General features: G+C 44.3%; 1 protein-coding gene across 7 annotated transcripts in view; it reads right to left on the bottom strand.

The window, feature by feature from the left end:
• RBM47 (RNA binding motif protein 47) overlaps window positions 1–17,524 on the bottom strand; it is an 80,589-nt gene that overhangs the window by 52,094 nt on the left and 10,971 nt on the right. The window lies entirely within an intron of this gene.

Here is a 17,524-nt window from a genome sequence, read left to right as displayed (position 1 = left end):
CTCCAACAGGTCCATGTCTTTCCTGCACTGAGGAACCCAGAGCTGGATGCAGTTGCTCCAGGTGCTGGATGCAGTGCTCCAGGTGGTGTCTCACAAAAGTGGAGTAGAGGGGGAGAATCACCTACCGCAGCCTGCTGGTCACACTTCTTTGGATGCAGCCCAGCATGCAGTTGGCTTTCTGGGCTGTGAGTGCACATTGCTGGGTCACCGTCAGTTTTGAATCCATCAGTACCCCCAAGTCCTTTTCCATTGGGCTGCTTTCCCCAGCCTTTTTTGGGTTGCCCTGCCCCAGGTGCAGCAGAACCTTGCATTTGGCTTTGTTGAATCTTATGAGGTTCATATGGGCCCACTTCTCCAGTGGCATCCAAACCACTCCTCTCAGATTGGTGTCATCTGCAGATTTGCTGAGGGAGCACGCTTGGGCTTTGTGGGTTCAAAATAGTCCCCTAAGCAGTGAGGATTTAAACACCTGGAATTATTTCATTTCATTCAACACAACTCCATTCATTCTGTGTGGATGTTGAAGAGCACTGAATTGCCTGTGTTGTGCACAAATCCTGTTGGGCACTAATGTGTGGTACTTCACATTGGTCATGGACAGCTACATATTTTGTTTCTTAAACACAAGGGAATAGATGTATTGAACTGTTGTTCTGAAATAACACACATTCAGAGGCCTAAACGGATGTTACAGACCATTGTGAAGAGTAATGACAAATCAGATTTTAATGATTACTAAGACTCAAAGCATCACCAGATTATGAGAAAGGTCTTAAAAGATGCCTTAGAAAGATTTCTAGGCAGCAGTCTAACAGTCACCCAATCACCAATTGATCACCATCAAAATATCAAATTCTGAACCAAAACTAACAGCATTCTGGCAATGTTGCCAAGTGTGAGATTGGTATTGCAGACATGAACATGCAAATATGAACACAGGGGTTTTCACGATTGATTGTGCTTTTTCTTTTGCAGCTTACCACCTGATTCCAAACCTAAATTTTATTGGTATTTTGGAATAATCCTGAAGTATTGAGCAGTGATAGCCAGTATTTCATATTACAGTTAAGTACTTGCAAGATTTTAAATGCTCTTAATGGCTTACACTTGCTTAGTCTTTCCCTGGAAGGAATTCCATCTCGCTTGTATTTTCACATAGTGTTTTCACCTCCTCTGATATACAGTCAGCTCTGAAGAAGAACACTGAGGCAATTAAAGTTAGAAATTTCAAAGTATACTTGGTTTCACTGAAGTTATTGTAAGCAATTTGAGCGATAGAACACATTTATCTGATCTCATACATTAACCAGGTACTCGTCAAAAATGTAGGAATGGGTGTGCCTGGGGAACTGAGCATCTTGGCCACTTCTAAAGGTTTTCTTCTTACTAAAGTACAGCACTGTCTCCAAGAGACCAGCAGCAAGCACGATTCATCCTAGAAAAAGTCAGAAAGCTCTCACACACTAAATTATTAAAATAAAAAAAGGACCTAGATCCTTTTATCCATTAAATAGTGTTTGCATACCCTCATCCACTGCCTGGGTAGGCAGTAGGGACACATGACTGTCTGAAAACGAAAAACTGTGAAGTACAAGAACAGGTCCAACACAACAAAGAATAAAGTCTCTGCTATGTTTGGTTTGGGGCCAGGCAAGGCTGCGTCTGCAAACTTCCTATTTGCCACTTATATTTGCTTCACTGAAAATAATAAATCATCTCCTGCTAGACACTGGGTCTGTCTAGGCCAAGGTGAGAAGTGCTATTGTAGTGTCTTTTGCAGACACTGTGGCATGCAGCCAGTGAGAGCCTGCCCTACCAGCCTACCGCACCTCCAACCAGCCTCATTCCCCCCTGCAAGCTCATTTCTGGGCTGGGGCACCAGTTCAAGCACCAGGACAGTCTCCTGCAGTCCTCCCCCATCACGGCATTCACTTCTAGTGTGGCCAGGAGGATGCCAGCAGAGCAGCCAGCAGATGGGGAGTCCCATGCTGCCCCGGCTGTGCTGAGCAGTAACTCCAGCACATTCAGGGGAAAGGTGATGTGTTTCTTCACGCCAGGCTTCCCTCAGGAATGAAGGCAATGGCGTGTTGGAACAATGTCACTCCCAGATACAAACAAGTGAGGGCAACTTAGCCAATCTAAATAAACAAATAGAAGCACAAACGGAGGAAAAATTGCACCTTTTGGATTTGATGCTATTCTTCACGTGTGCATGTGACACTTAGATGCTATTACAATAGATGCTGTGGTTCAGTCACTGATTGAATCCCAGTTTCTGAGCCCATTTCTAGCTCTTGGCTGATGTCTCTTTATTGATATGTTGAATACAATTTCATTTGCTTGAGGTTAAGTAAATCATCAGTGTGAATCAACATTTTCTTATGGTCCTAAGACCACAAGAAACATGCACCAGGCTGAGTCACGATGAATACAAGCCTGTGGGATCGCACCATGTGTAAGCCTGAAATTCCAGGCTATGAGCCAGTCAGTGGACTGTGGACTGCAGAGCCTGCAATGATGTTTTGCAAAAAAGTGGCACATGGATTAACACTTGCGGAAACTTCATTTTCATTAATGTGCTGGTTAACACGTTCGGTGTTAGCATCCTGCACTCTTTGTTAAGGAACAGAAAAGAAAGTAATAGTTCACAGCTCCATTGGAGTGCAGACCTACCACCCATGATATGGTATCTCTGAGGGGAGAGATGGATTTTAAATCCCCAACCTGTAACAAGGAATTACTGTTGTTCAAACAAAGCTCCCTCCATGCCTGTGTTACTCGTGCTGCTGGCTGTAGGGAGCTCTGCTAGCTTCTGGGCTTCTGTAGCCACAGAGCTGCTGGTGGGTATTCTGAGGAAATGTATTTCTAGTGAGCAAACAGTCTAACATGTCCCATGCCCTGTGTTAGCATCCCTTGAGAGCCATATGGGATAAGCCAATGCAGGGAATCCATGTCTGTTTAGTTCTAGAGGCTCAATTCCTTCCACACTGTAACTGGAAATGGAGACGAGGAGGTTGCATTGCCTTAATTCTGCTAAAATCCCTTCCTCGCCATCTGTAGGCCCACATGAGGTACTATATGCAAGGAAGAAAAGACGATCAATGATGTTCCCAAGAAGGTGAAAGGAATTTTGCATGGCCTCATTAAAAATCCATATCCCTAGGAAACTGATTTCAACAAATTAAATCGTCAACTGATTTCATTCCAGTTGAGTGAAGAAGGAAATGGTGGGACTACAGCAGTCACTCAGAAGAGATTTCAGCCTTTTCATGTTATTGGTGACATTCTTTTAGAAACCTGTGTCTCCAAGGTCTCTTTTGCCTTGTGACTAAGACGCTGAAGCAATACCCAAGATAAATGCCTGCATTTCTAACATAAAGAAAAATGATACAGTGCTCAGTCATGCACAAATGTCAGTGAGAACCCACTGAGTCGTCTGGGATATCAGATTATGATTTGAGAAACTTCTTTTAACCTAATGAGTCTGCATTCTTTGTTAAAGCAAATTAACATAATTCCACTACAGTCAAGGTAGCTGTACTATTTCAGACATGTTCTTACAGCTTGCTTATCAGCTGAGGGCTTCACAGTAGAGCTTTAAGTGATGTGACCAATATCATGAATAAATTGCTTTATCTCCTCTGAGACAAAACCAATAAAATGCTGTAGCAGTTAGTCCAACTTTAAAAATGCAGATAATATTTATAAAACTTTTTGTAAAAGCCTGTATCGCAGGTAGAGCAGGTACGTACAGGTCTTGAAAAAGGTCCTTATGGAAACATGTTCTAACTCCCTGAATCCATGGAAAGGAAACTCACAGCTTCCAATGACAGGCATTTGTGCACATATTTGGCACAATTCTCATGATTTTTTGCATGGATGTGTGCACAAAATCTGCAGTATCACTTTTGATGCTCTTTCTAAAACAAATTTTGATTATTTTAAAATACTTTTTGTAGTTTAAAATGAAAAAATAGTATTTGAATGATTTTAACAAATTCCTAAGCAGTAGGAATATCAGAGTGATTTTTTTTCTGATTTCATAACATATATTGCTTGTACTGTGCCATGTTGGCACTCAGGTTATGAACCTATAAAACACAGTGGGCCAGAATGAGCTGGTCAGTCTTCCCTCCTCACAGCTTCAGACTTTAAGGCAATGGAATTGCAGTGATACAATATGCTTAAACAAAGTGCTCATCATTGCTATGGCATAAAAGAGGAAGCAAGTTAGTTTAAACTACTTAGTATAATGTTTCCTGCTATATGTTCTCAAGCACAAGGACAATACAAGGTTTGCTGTACTGCTGTGATGGGTGTTTTACTTATTCAGGGGATAAAGAAAGAACTTGGGATCATTTGTTAAAATTCTTTTAATTTCATAAAAGAAAGCACAGAGCTCAATTCTGAGTCTTCGTATGCACAAAAGAGAGACAAAAGGGATAAAGGACACAAAAAAAGAAGGTGCTCTTGGCTAAGTCAATCTTGTCAGACTAGTTTAACAGGGTTAAAAAACCTTCCTAGTGTAAATAACTGTGAACACTGCAGCACATATGGGTAGCATGACTTCAGAGAGCTGAGCCTGCACCTTACTGGACCCCCAGCTAACATACACCATCATGCAATGCTCCTGCCACTGAGCCCTACTGTCCTCTGCATCTGATACCTATGGGTGAAGAAGAGACCTACTTCCCCACAAGCACTGTGGTACCACAGCTCCCTGCAGTGCTCTCCCCTCCAGCTCAGGCACAGATGGGAAGAGCAAGCACCAAATTCATCTATACCTCAGCAACCAGCACATAATTGGTTCTCATCCAAATAAAAGAACAGTGTTACTATTTCAGATTTTGCGGTCTTATGTAGCCCAGAAACGTGTCCACAGTGGTGACCACAAACTGAGCCCTTCAGCACAACAAGAGCAGGACTAACATACATGACCTTTCTTGTAAGTCCTCTATCAGCCTTCAAACATTTTCAGCTCTGGACTCATTGAGCCTGATACAGTTTGCCCAGTGGTGGACCTCTCTTCCAAGTCTCCTCTTGAATCCCTGCAAAACCTGCTGCAATTATCACACCTTTGGCAAACAGTTTCACAGATCTAGTGTTTGCTACATGAAAAATACCTCTTTTCTTCTGAAAATGGCTCTGACAGCTTTGTCTAACAGCCACTACCTCTTGCACTGGATGAGACCGTGAGCAGCTCACCTCCACCACCCTCTCCACACCACCCTGGGTTTTATAGAACTGAATCAAACAGACCCCCTCAGTGGTCTCTTTGCCTGAGCCTGAGCTTACTCAGCCAGAAGCTGAGTATCACACGTATGTTTTGGCTGCTCGTTTCCAAGGGATTAGGGAATTTACTAAAGTGTGGTTGTTGCCCAGGCTCCTTGCAGATCCTCACTGCAAAACTTCACCCCACACTGATTGGCTGTATATTGAACATACTGAATGTACCAGTCACGCAAAGCTCGGTGTGGGCCAGTGATCCCAAATATTTAATCGCTGGTGTGCTCTCATCTTGGTACTCAATGAAGTAGCAAAGATTTTGCTTTACTTGGTGTTCTAAACTGAGGCTGTTCAAGCTAAGATGCACTAACTAGCTTTTAATTGTGCTACCTGACATCATGTCTCCCATCACATCTTTCTGCCATATTTTCATTATGGTTTGCTTTCAGTTAGCTGTAAGAGTCATCCAGAAAGTGGACTTTTTGATGATATGAACATCAACACTGTGAGCACTCATATAATTAACATTATCTGCAAATGTCTGCATGTGATCCTACTGAGATAAATAACCCAGCTGACTGGATTCTGTGAGCTTTTCAGTTGCCCTCAGAAAGCCAAAAGTTCAGGATGATCCCAAACAGCACTCTTTTTCAAATCTCTCTCCCTACGGAATGACTTCTAACACTTCATGGTTTTGCTATTTTAACTTCCCTCAGTAAGTGGTCTGTAATGGAAATTCTGCCTGATCATGCAGGTCTTGTTCAGGCAAAATGTTTTCAATTGATTTTACATCCATTCATCAGAATTGTTTGCTTTAAAAACTGATTTTATGTCTAGCTGGAACATGACCAAATATACTTAAAGCAGATACCCTGCATTTGCACATGCACCATACAGCTGTCTGGTTTTCCTCCCATACTGGGACAGGAGGGCATTTTTAGCTGTTTACAGCAGGGGCAGCTCATCACAACCACACCTGTAAAAAACAGCTTGGCCAGCTGTATTCCTCACAGGGCTGTATGTGCTAAGGCTTCTCAAGAGCAGGTCATGCCCTGCTCACTAAGTAGATGTTCCAGGCATCTGCTCCCCTGCTGAGGCAGGGCCACCCAGCTCTGGGAGTTAGCACTGACATCCTAAAGAGGAGTAGCTAAAGCCAGGAATGAATAAGTGAAAAATGTGTGGACCTCAGGTGAATTGTCAATCAGTTAAAGCTGATGCCTATGCGAGCTCCAACGCCTTTGCAAAGTCAGAGCTTCTCAAAGTGGTAGATGCCGAAGGCTCACGTCTTTGCAACTTTAAAGTTAAACAGATTGTGTCTACTACATTTTGAATGTTTCAAAGCTAGTTTAAGATGAGAACATAGGCCATAAAGAACTCAATGTGGGTGACTTGGTCAGCATCACCCCTACTGGCACAGATGTTAAGAAAACTTCACAGCGACAGACACAGCATTACTACTGGCAAAGTGCAATGAAGCAATACTCCTTCTAGCACCACTCATAGCCTTTCCTCTGATCTCTGCTGATCACACTACTGCTCTTGTTTCCCCCAGAGACCTGCCTGAGGGGCAGTGCTAAATGCTCCTCATAGCCCTACAGGATCCTTGAGAGAGACTGCTGGGGAAAAACCCCGGGCCTGAGAATCCCTTATGTAAGATCATCAGTGCGCTTTGCACGGCCATAGCCCTGGTTCTGCAGCAGAGCTAGTCTCAAGTTAATAATTACATGTATAGCATGTTATGCAAGCATTCACTCCCACTTTTTCACTGGTGTCCATTCTTCCGCTTTGTGATAGCCACTCCTTTCCTCATTTGATTTCATGCGCTGCAGGAGCATGGGTCCCATGGGCAGCAGCATTCCCTTCCCAGACTCCCCTGCCCTGCAGCAGTGACCCCGTGCTTCCTGGGTTAGGACCTGTATGCTGCTCGAGCAGCCTTTCTTCTGGATTCAAATTACTAAGACCAAAAGTTCAGCAGGTTCAATCCTCACTCAGTCTGCTAACACACTGATTTGTTCCAGTGACCTACCAGGTCACCAGCAGTCCTACCAAACCCATGAGAAGATCCTTGTCTCTCTTTACAGCTGACCTGATATGTGCAACCACAAACCAAAGGGCTGCTTTGGAGGGAGAGGGCTAGTGAAGGATCATGAAACACTGTTTGGAACCGGCAAGTTAGCAGTAAAGAATGCTGCCCACTTATGTAGAAAAACTGGGTGCCAGCCGCTCACTGACCCTGTTATTCAAGTTCTGCAGCCTGTAGCTAAGGGCTCCTAGAATTAGCTCTCCCAATCTGGTGGTGAGACACCTCTCATGTCTGAAACAGGTTTGCCTTGGGGTTGTTAAATACCTGCTCCATGTGATTGGGCTAATTAAAAGTTTTTAGCCAAACAAATCCCTGTTTGTGAAAGTATAAAAGCTAAGAGGATTAGATGTTAGTTAAACTAGACATAACTGAGAAACAGAGTTGTTGCTGTTAATTCTTAAAAATGCTACCCTAGTGCATTTGGGTGAAAGGAGTGGATAGTGAAATTAGTTTGTGAGACAGAAGTCTCAGATGACAGCTAAATCAGGTATATTCTGCAGAAAAAAATAGTCTCCCTTGAATTCAATATTGTCACATAACAGGAAGACTTTGTTCTACATACAGAAGGCAAAACCAGCTTTAACTAAAATTGTTTGTTCTCCAGTATTCTTCTTGTAAAGAAAATGTAGGTATTTTCTATTATCCTATAGGTTTACTAGCATAGCCCACTGGCTATACAAACACATACAAATAGTGTCAAAAGCTGGATAAGGACAATGTAACTCCAAACTCTCATCAGAAATATTGTCTGCTACTAAACTGAGAAAGCAGCTGAGTCTCATTGCTGTTGTACTGACCAGCTGGGAAGTCAGTGGCTGTCAATGCCTGTCCACCCTGTCCTTCAAGGGGGAGTCTCAGTTATAAAGAATTGGTTTCTTTTGCATTTCCATGGGAATCAGAATTCAACTTCCTGCAATAAGGAACTGCTTGCAATAGCATCCCCAGTAAGGATAGATTATGGAAAATGGAATTTAGATCCACAGCATATTTGTGCTGAACAAATGTTTCCTCCCTACCAAAAAACCCTACCAAAAATAGGCTATTAGAGCCTCCAGACTCCTCGTTCCCCTCTGAAAACACTCTCATGTTACGCCTGCTCAGAAATTCTGGACTTTATTCCCAGTGAGACTGTTCGGTTCGGCAGCAGCCAGCAGCCCTCACCATCAGCATCTGCTGCTACCTGTCATTTTGCCTTGTTTCACTGCTTCTTCCTGGGCAGACATCCCACGGATCCCAGGGTTTTATCTTGGCTCCATTCTTCCCTACCAGCCTCCTTCTAGAACACTTGCTAATGCTGGTAGCACTAATTATATTTCTATTTGAATGTAAATACTTTACTTGGGGACATAATAAATATACACCTGACTTTGGAGCCTCTGAAAGAGGCTGTTGTGCTGATCAGTGCCAATAAGGAAGGGGAGATGTAACAACTACCTCTGCAGAAGTAAATTGAGTTAAATCACATCAGCAAACATTCCTGGGTGCTGGAAACCAGTTGCACTCTGTAAGGACCAGAACCGTCCCTGACACACTTTGGGCCCACATCATTTAAATACCTGTTGCCCAAACCAGAGGGCAAACACCACTCTCCCAGGCACAGGCTAGGGGTTAAGATGAGCTCTGGATAATTCCTACACACAGTTTGGGTTCAGCCATTCAGATCTGATGGGCAAGACAGCATCCTTCTCTGGAGGAAATCGGCCTCAGTGCCAGGGAGCAATTCTGGGCATGTTTAATTTATTAGCAGAGATCTAGCTAATGGGGAACAGAGATAGAAAACCAAATCTCTTCTTTAACAGCCAAAGTAGAGACTGGAAATACTGAGGCAGATGATCATATAATTAGCACTGCAACAAGCTTGTACCGCCTGCAGCTAGAAGAATCGCTCTCTGTGGAAGCAGGAATGCTGTTGAGTCTGGAAAAGTGTGATAAGGGATCTATAGGTAATATTGTTGGATGGTCTGTGTATGTCACAGGTGAGTTTCCACAGAGCTGAAAGAGAATTCAGGATTGAAATCCCGTGTAAAAACTCTCCCCTCCAACCAGCTGAGGATGGCTTGGCCATCAAGTGCCAGTGCCATAGTTCTACTCCTTCTGGGAAGGTGAAAGTATCAACAGTGGAGTTGTGTAAACAACCTTTTTTCTTTCTACCAGAAGTTGACCCTGGAAGTGACAATAGCAAAGATTCTTTTTCCTTGCTCTTCTCAACAAAATTAAAAAAATCAATTTAAGTTTTCCTTTTTTTTTTTTTTTTTTTCCCTTTTCTGTAGTGCTTCATTAAAATTTCCTCCTGTAGTTTTTATTTTTACAAAATCTCCACTTTTTGGTAAGTGTGCAGTTTGCACAATTTTTTCCCCCAGATGGAATCCTGAGGAGCTTGCATATTGCAAGGGAAAAAAGTACAGGTATGGATTTCTATGCTGATGTTTCATCACATGTGTGGGCTGATGCTGGCTGTAGGTTTGAAATACAAATTTAGTATATACAGATCTTGCTGATCTAGTCAAAGGATTAAATAACACATCTGCCGGCCCTTTTACAGAAGGATGATTCAAGCAATTGGTAGGTTCCTAGGCTGCTGGCACAGCCTGATCACACGCGTATGATGGCATAAATAGATGAATAATAGCAACTGCATTTTCAGTCCCACCCATATTTCATCTCATTTTTAAAATCACATAACACCTACACACAATGCTTGGCTAAGTCTGACAAAAACAGCACAAGAAGATCAAAATATTGCTTTCTCTGTGTGTGTGTATCTCTGGCAGAATTAGCAGCTGGGGTTCTTTTTCCCTTTTGTTTCCTTATTTTTGTTTCTTTTAAGGAAATAAATCTGAGAACACAGCAGGCAAGTGGTGAAAGCTATTAGCTGCCATGGGATTTGAAAAGGTAAGTCCTTGCACAAGTGCACGTGGATTGGACTGGAGTGGGAGACAGCTGACGTGCTTTGTAATACTGCCGCTTGGCTTCCCAGTTGGACTGCAGCTAGCTCCAGCACACGCCATGACCTTGCCTCTTTTGAGAACTGGAATAGTGTTGCCCTTGACTTGAATGGAGGCAGGATCAAGCCCTACCCAGAAAGTTTCGTACGCTACGTGTCATATGCGCATGCCAGCATTATGCAACTGGGTGAAAAATGGAAACCTGTCAGGCACAGAAGTGGTGCACTCAAGGACATACTGTTATTTGTTCTGCAGCTTTGCCACTCTAACAGGGATTAACAATGTGCCACTGATAGCTGCTGTGATAAAGTCAACCAAAATGCTTTGGTTTTTAACTTTCAGAACATGATCAAAACTTTGCAGGGAAATAACTTGTTTGGCCTCAGGGTCAGTTGTTTGGGGTTTTTGCTTTGTTTTAATTAAACTGAGAAAGCATTTACTTTTTCCAGCCTTCTCCCTCCGCTTTCCCCCTCCTTTGTTCCCCAGCTAACACAGCAGCAGATTGAATTCACCTCCCAATTCCTTTATTATTTATTTTTTCAACCAAGCCAGTCGGTATTGTAAGTCGCCAACCTTTGCTTTCTGGAAATTCTTTAGTGTATTACTGCATAGCAGAGTGGTGTGACAAGGATAAAGAGATTAGAAGTAATTTCATGTAACTCCTTCTTCTGTCAAAATCTGCAGAGGTTTTTACTGGTGACTCAGTGTTGCTGAAATTCTTCATTAAAAGCTTTCAATATACAGGCAGGGAAGCTCTAAGCACTAGGGCACAGAGTAACCAAAACAGAAGGAGAGGAGGAATATTCAAGAGAGAATACAGAGGAAGAAAACCCTACAACTGGTCAAGTACAACAATAATAATGTATGTTATCTGCAAGGGGGTTGATGCCAATTCAGCTTTGAAAGCCAAAGAAACACATGCTGATTTTCACTGGTTTCAAGTAATTAGGCATAACTAATGCAGACCCAGGCTTCCCTTGCCACCATTAAACAGCCAAGGCGGATGTGAGCTGCTTCTGGATGATCACTACTGCAAGCTGCCATGGCTCACACTGAATTCAGGCTGTGTTTTCCCTGTATATTGTACCAGCACACTGTACGTACAGACTATATGGGCAAAATCTGGCCAGCATATGAGGAGCTTTTCCTGGTAAGATGCTTGGGAGTGACCCCTGGTTTTGCTGGTGTGGGAAAGCAGGAAGGGAACACAGGGAGAAGAAAGAATTAAATATGAACTGCCCAATGCAGATGGGCCAGCCAACACCTGTGCTGCAGACCTGACCAAAGCTTTGAAGATGAAAAGAGGGCTGCTTGTTTTCTCTCTGATTGTCTTGTTAAATGAACAGAAGAATAGATGAGAAATGATAATGACAGCCCTGCACTTTCTGAAAGTGTAATAAAGCTATTGTCATGCTCTGCAGGTCCTCCTCAAAGCCAGTGACCTTGCAGAAGAACAAAGTACCAATGAGCACGGGCGCAGGTGCGTGAAAGGGGGCATACCACTACTACACCAGGTTAGGAGAAGAGTTTAAACACTGTGTCCCCTATTAGAATGGTACAAACCCTTCTGCTTTTTTCTGGTGTCCTTTTCTCTTTGAATCATCCACCCACTAGTTTTCATAAGCATATTCACAACTCGGGCTTGCTCAATGAAGGCTGCAGCATGATCTGCTGTGTTTCAGCCCACTCAGGACAGGAGGTTTCATCCTTATCTTCAGCCACTTGCTACACATGAGGGAGGTTGCTCTGCATGCTTCATTTCTGGTTTTGAAGCTGCTTGACCAGGGGCTGCCTTTCCCTCTGGTGTCTGTGGTACCCAGTGCAACAGGCGTCTTTCGTTTGTCTGCTTCTGCTTTAGAACAATATATTAGAAGAATCTAACCTTTGCCAGTTCACATTGGCTGGGACATTCATGCTCTGATCCATCACCTTTCAGGTCACAAAGGCTTTGGGGATGTCTCTAAGGGAGGGGAAGCAGCCCCCTGCAGAGGTGTGCCTCAGCCCCAGCCTGTCTGAAAGCAAAGTGCCAAGGCAGAGGGACAGCACTCTGTGGTAGGCGCCTCCGAGTCCACAGTCCCATCATCTCAGTCTGTTACCAATCTCCCATTCTTCACCTGACAGCAGCTTAACTTCAGGTAGCTATCACTTGCAATTATCATTCACCAGGAAAAGGAGAGCCAACACTCCAGCAGCAGAGGGTATATTGCTACATTTGACTCCTGCCTTTACAAACCATATTTATTAAACAGATCTCTAGAAGAGGTATAATGTGGTGGTCAGAGCCGTGTCGGACATGTTCTCTAAAAGAGTAAATATCTAACACTGGGAGACCTAGCAAGGGTAATACCCAGTCCTCAGCACTCATTATTTGTCTTCCATAATGCCTTCCTTTTTTATCCTCCTATCTTTTCTTATCATACCAATGACACCAGCCTCATTTATCTTTTCCACAGGCTGTTATTCCAGCCACAACGGTGTCAGTGGAAGAGGCTACCTGCCATGCTGGGCCAGGTTCACCAGCTATCCAGCCCACCAGTGGGGATGCATGGCAGGTAGGGATGCATCCAGAACTGTCCTGAAACTAGCTGCTAAAACAATGTTAAGCAGAGCGTGGGTGACTGCCGTGCGGGAAGAGCTCCTACCATGGACGTGCACAGATGTGGATAAAACACAGAAACGGGCCATGTCACAGAAACAAAATCACAGGATTCCCTTTTCCCAGCCCAAAACCTAATCAGCCATTGACAGCAAGGATGTCTCTTCTTGTGGGTTCTCCTCCTGGCCCTGCAGCTCCCTGTCTATGCAGTGTCAGGGGGCTGGCATCTCTGTACCCCAGCTGTTCGCTTCTGCGTGTGCACCCCAAGACAAGCTTTCTAGTCCAGAAGGCACTTTCCCTAGGCACCCTCCAACCTGACAAGCAGTACCACAGCCCTCACCCCCATGTTCTACCAGGTGAAAGTGCCAGCCCAGGTCTGGAGAATCGCTGCAGACCCAGGCATGGGAGAGTGAGCGTTGCAATGTGCTGCTCCCCCTGAGAAATGCCAGAGGTCCCCTGGAGCACCTGATAATTGGAACTTAGGTGCTGCAGATTGGATACTGCACTGCTCCAGACCCTCAGGGAAGATAGTGGCCTCCTTTGCCCACCATACAGTGGAAAGAGTGACCCTGTTGCAGCAGAGAAGCTGGGCTCAGGCACCAACAGTGACTGCTGTCCCCACCACTGTCACAGAGACACTGCAGATGATGCAGCACTCGATGCACTGTGAGAAAGGGGAACTCTTAGCTAAGGCAGATAAACAAGCTCTTGATTACTGTCTTCTGCCCTCACTCAGCATACGGATGCTGAGTACCACTCACCAAGTCATTTAAACCAAGCTTGGTACAGACGGTCACAAACTGCATGTTCCTTATTTTGGGGTGGGAACATTTTCTGGTCTGCAATTTGCATGCAGAAGCAATGAGGACGTAGAGCTTCAAGTGAACTTGCTGGGAAATGCATTTTGAAAGTGTGGATCTTAAACAAAATCAAGTTTTCTGGAAAATGGAGTCACCAGGCAGGCAGTGTGACTGACTCATAATGCTAGCTGGAGTGCAAAAATATAAGGAGACAATTTATTTTGTCCCAAGGTAAACATTTCATTTCTGGGTTTTCTACCCCAATTTTATTGCAAAGTTTGGTCAAATTTCTAGATGAAATGTCATTCTGAAGCAAAAAATGTGGTTGCACCAGTTAAAAAAATGTGGAAATTACACTCATTCGCCTGTGTGTATTTCTGATCACGCAAAATAACCTCTTAGCTTGACATAGATCTATAGCTAGAGCTTGTTAACCCTAAACCACATTTTTCAGTGAAGACCACCTTTAACTAAAGAAATTCACCTGTGCCTGTGCCTGGCATCCTGAATTGTACAGTCAAAACTATGGTAAACTTCCTAATTTATAGGCTGTGCCCTACTGGGGTTTTTTAGCAACTAAATAGCAAATGCTTGTTGTGCAAATTATCTCATTACTGTTTGTGTTTCAATGTTATAGAGATGAAGACCATAAAAAGGCAAAGAGCATTAAACCTCTCTTCAGAGCAAAGCAATGTAAGAGCATGAACTATTAATGTTCTGAATAGCAGGTGAAAAAAACTGCATTTCAAGTAAATTGCTCACTGCCTACCCTCCTTCACTGACCCCTCTCCTTTTCATACATGGTATGTGGCAAGGGTCCTACAAAAGATTCAGCAGCATGGAATGTGTCAAAAAAAACCAGGATCGTGCTATAATAATACACATCAGAAGCTGAATTAGGATTGTGCAGACTATAAATTTGGCACTCTCTGAATTTTCCATTTCATACTTTTTCTGAGAGGATGTATCTGCACTGTTTTCTAAGCTTATATGTTTTGGGTTTTGTTGATGGACAATGAAACCCAACCCCAAATTCCATCATGTGGCATCCTACTGATGTGTGTGTCACCCAGAGGGGTAGCACATGAGATTTACCACATGGACTTCTGCTCCATGAAGTCACTGAGTAAATCACAGAAGCAGGGCAGCAGCTCAGCCTGGCATTTACTGGCAGCAGCAGCAGCAGAGGAAAGAAGACAGAAAGCAGGACTCATTCCAGCTTCCCAAGGGGAAGGAAGCTCCAGAAAGAGCCCTGGATTCTCATCTCCAAGAGGTCCAGCTCGGGTTTGGTCCAGGCTCCTTGGATGACTTGCCCCATTGCCCCACCTGCCCTTGTCCAATACCAGTACCCCAGCCTCACACTTTATCCCCCTCTGGTAACTACCTCTCATGCCAAATTCCCCAGCCTGGCTGGCTCTGTTTGCAGCCCCACCACGTCAGACCCTTCTCCTAAATGCGCTGTTATCCCCTCACATCCCTCGTTCCATCTTTCTGACTCCCCATCAGCTTTTCCAGGCAAACAGTTCTCTCTTCTACTTCCTTGCCTCTCTTCTCTCTCTTCTTTTCCCTTGCTCCTAGACTTGAACTTCTCTTTGCAGCTCCAAGCCCCACTACCTGTTTCTTTGCTTCCTTTATCTTTAGCTGCCCTACACACGGCTCCTGAATTCAGGGGCAGAGAGCCTAGCAGCCTCATACCAAACCTGCAACTGAAGTCTCACTCAGGCTGGAGCATATGCAGTGTGAACAGTGGTTTCTGGCACTTGGATGTTAAAAGTTGAAGTTTCCACTAAGCACATGGAAACTGCAATTTTCAAAGGCTTAAACCTGGGTACCTCCACACAAGGGGCACTTCCCTGCTAAAGGTCAAGTCACTGCCCTAGGAAGAGGTTGCAAAAATTGGGGGAAAAAAGTGAAAAGTCTCTAACATTGATTTTCAGAAATGGTTAAATCATTGTAGGTAAAGTGACTCTCTGGCCTCTATCCAGGCGAATGCAGAACAATTCACATGCCTCAGGTGGACGTTTTGCCATGCAGTGTTTCAATCCAGGGACTTAAAGCTGTGCAAGATGACAAGCAAATGAAAATAGTCTCCTAGTAGAAAATGCAGGGCATCCTTATCAACCAAAGCTGCTCTGTTGTCTTCTTTTTACATCTGCTTGTACAATGGGAACTTTGGGTTGCAAAGTTCCGTGCACATGGAGCGGCTACAGGCCTGGATCTCTGTAGGTTATATTGCGTGCGTAGTATTTTCTGAAGTGGGGTACAACAGTTGCGCGTATTTATCAATACTAAAGCTATAGGCTGTTCAGCAGCGCGTTTCAAACTGCTTTTCCAAAAGCAGTGATCTGAAGCAGAAACTTGTCACAACCAGCACCCTGCGGACTCACAGGTCTCCTGCGGCCCTGGGGTTTCACAGCAAACACTGTTCACCTCCTCTCACTTCACAGGGGCACAGGGGAGCACAAAATGTAACCTGCTGGGCAGTCTCCCACCCTGCCTTGGTGGCTTGCATCACTGGTGATTACAAAGACCTACACAGCACCAGCAGCACCTCACAAAGGTCCCCTTACCCCAGGGCTGAGGGGATGCTGAGGACGGTGTAGGAAAAGGAGCTGAAGCAGGGAGCCCAGGGGCTGCCAGAGGTTTGCGTTAGGTGTCCAGCTGATAAGCACCTTCCCTCCTCCCTCCCTGGGGCTCTCGCAGCACAACTGCCCATGCACAACTGCCCAACCCTCTCAAAACGGCGGCATAAGCCAAACACACAGAAACCCCTGAGATTTGCTATAACTCTCCAAAGAGAGAACCATAGCAGATCCTGCTGCAAAACACCACAACCCAATAGGATGTTCAGCTATACCAGCAGAGACCAGTAACCAGAAACCAGGCATTCACAGCAACCAGAAACAACCCACTTCACCTTACTGTTGTTAACTCATCCAAAGCCATTTTTTTGTGGCAAGGCACAGACACGAACCCAGGTTTCCTAAGCTTTATACTGGTGCCTTTCCTGCAAAACCAGTCATTTGTACACTTTTTGTTTCTTGCCTGGCCTGTTCTACACCCTGTTGCACATATACGTATGTGTGAACTCAGAAGAAACCTTTGTTTAACAGTGATTGACATTTGCAAGAGCTTTAAGAATGCAAGGATTTTGGCACTGGTTACTTTCCAGGTAAGGATTAACAAACCCATGAGTTAACCACCAGTGGATGCCCTTTGTTTAAAACAGGACGCGTTTCAAAATGAGGGCAGCTTTCAGATTTTTTGCAGAAAGATTCTACTTTGATTTGGAAATAGGGAAGCACAGCAAGGGTTGCAAAATAAAATAGATTAGACAAAGAGGAAATGTGAGAGAAAGGGTTTGGATCTTTGGAAGGAGCAATAAAATGCTGCTCATCTCAACATTGTTCATGTTACAGTGCTTGTTTTAGAAGACACAGAGGCAGTGCCCCCTTGTCAGAGGAAAGGCAGAAGCTAAGCCCTTCCTGCATTTTGGCATTGTGGCTGGAACCCAGATTTGAATAATGTAGAAACGCAATGAAAATGAAAGCCTGTTTCCTTCACTCTGCATGTCATTCTGAGCTGCAGATGTTGCAGGGAGGGAGTTCACCTCTTCTGCCTTTCCGTGGTACCATTAACTCTGCATCCAGCTATGCTGCACTCTGAACTGGCTTGTACATGCCCTGGTGCTCCACAGACCCTTTGCTCAGCAGCCCATCACTTTGCATCTTTGTAAACATGCATCCTGCTCCAGGATCCTCAGCTGCAGACCCAGACTCACTGATGGACACAGGCAGAGCAACTGGAGAGCTTGAAAGCCCCAGAAACTGGCACCTGTACTGCAAGATGAAGGCAGACATCGTAGGATGGGGAA

Source organism: Lathamus discolor, chromosome 1, assembly GCF_037157495.1.
Source record: "Lathamus discolor isolate bLatDis1 chromosome 1, bLatDis1.hap1, whole genome shotgun sequence".
Classification (NCBI taxonomy): Eukaryota; Metazoa; Chordata; class Aves; order Psittaciformes; family Psittacidae; genus Lathamus; species Lathamus discolor.
The sequence above is the reverse complement of the archived record's forward strand: the minus strand, read 5'-3'. Positions and strand labels throughout refer to the sequence as shown.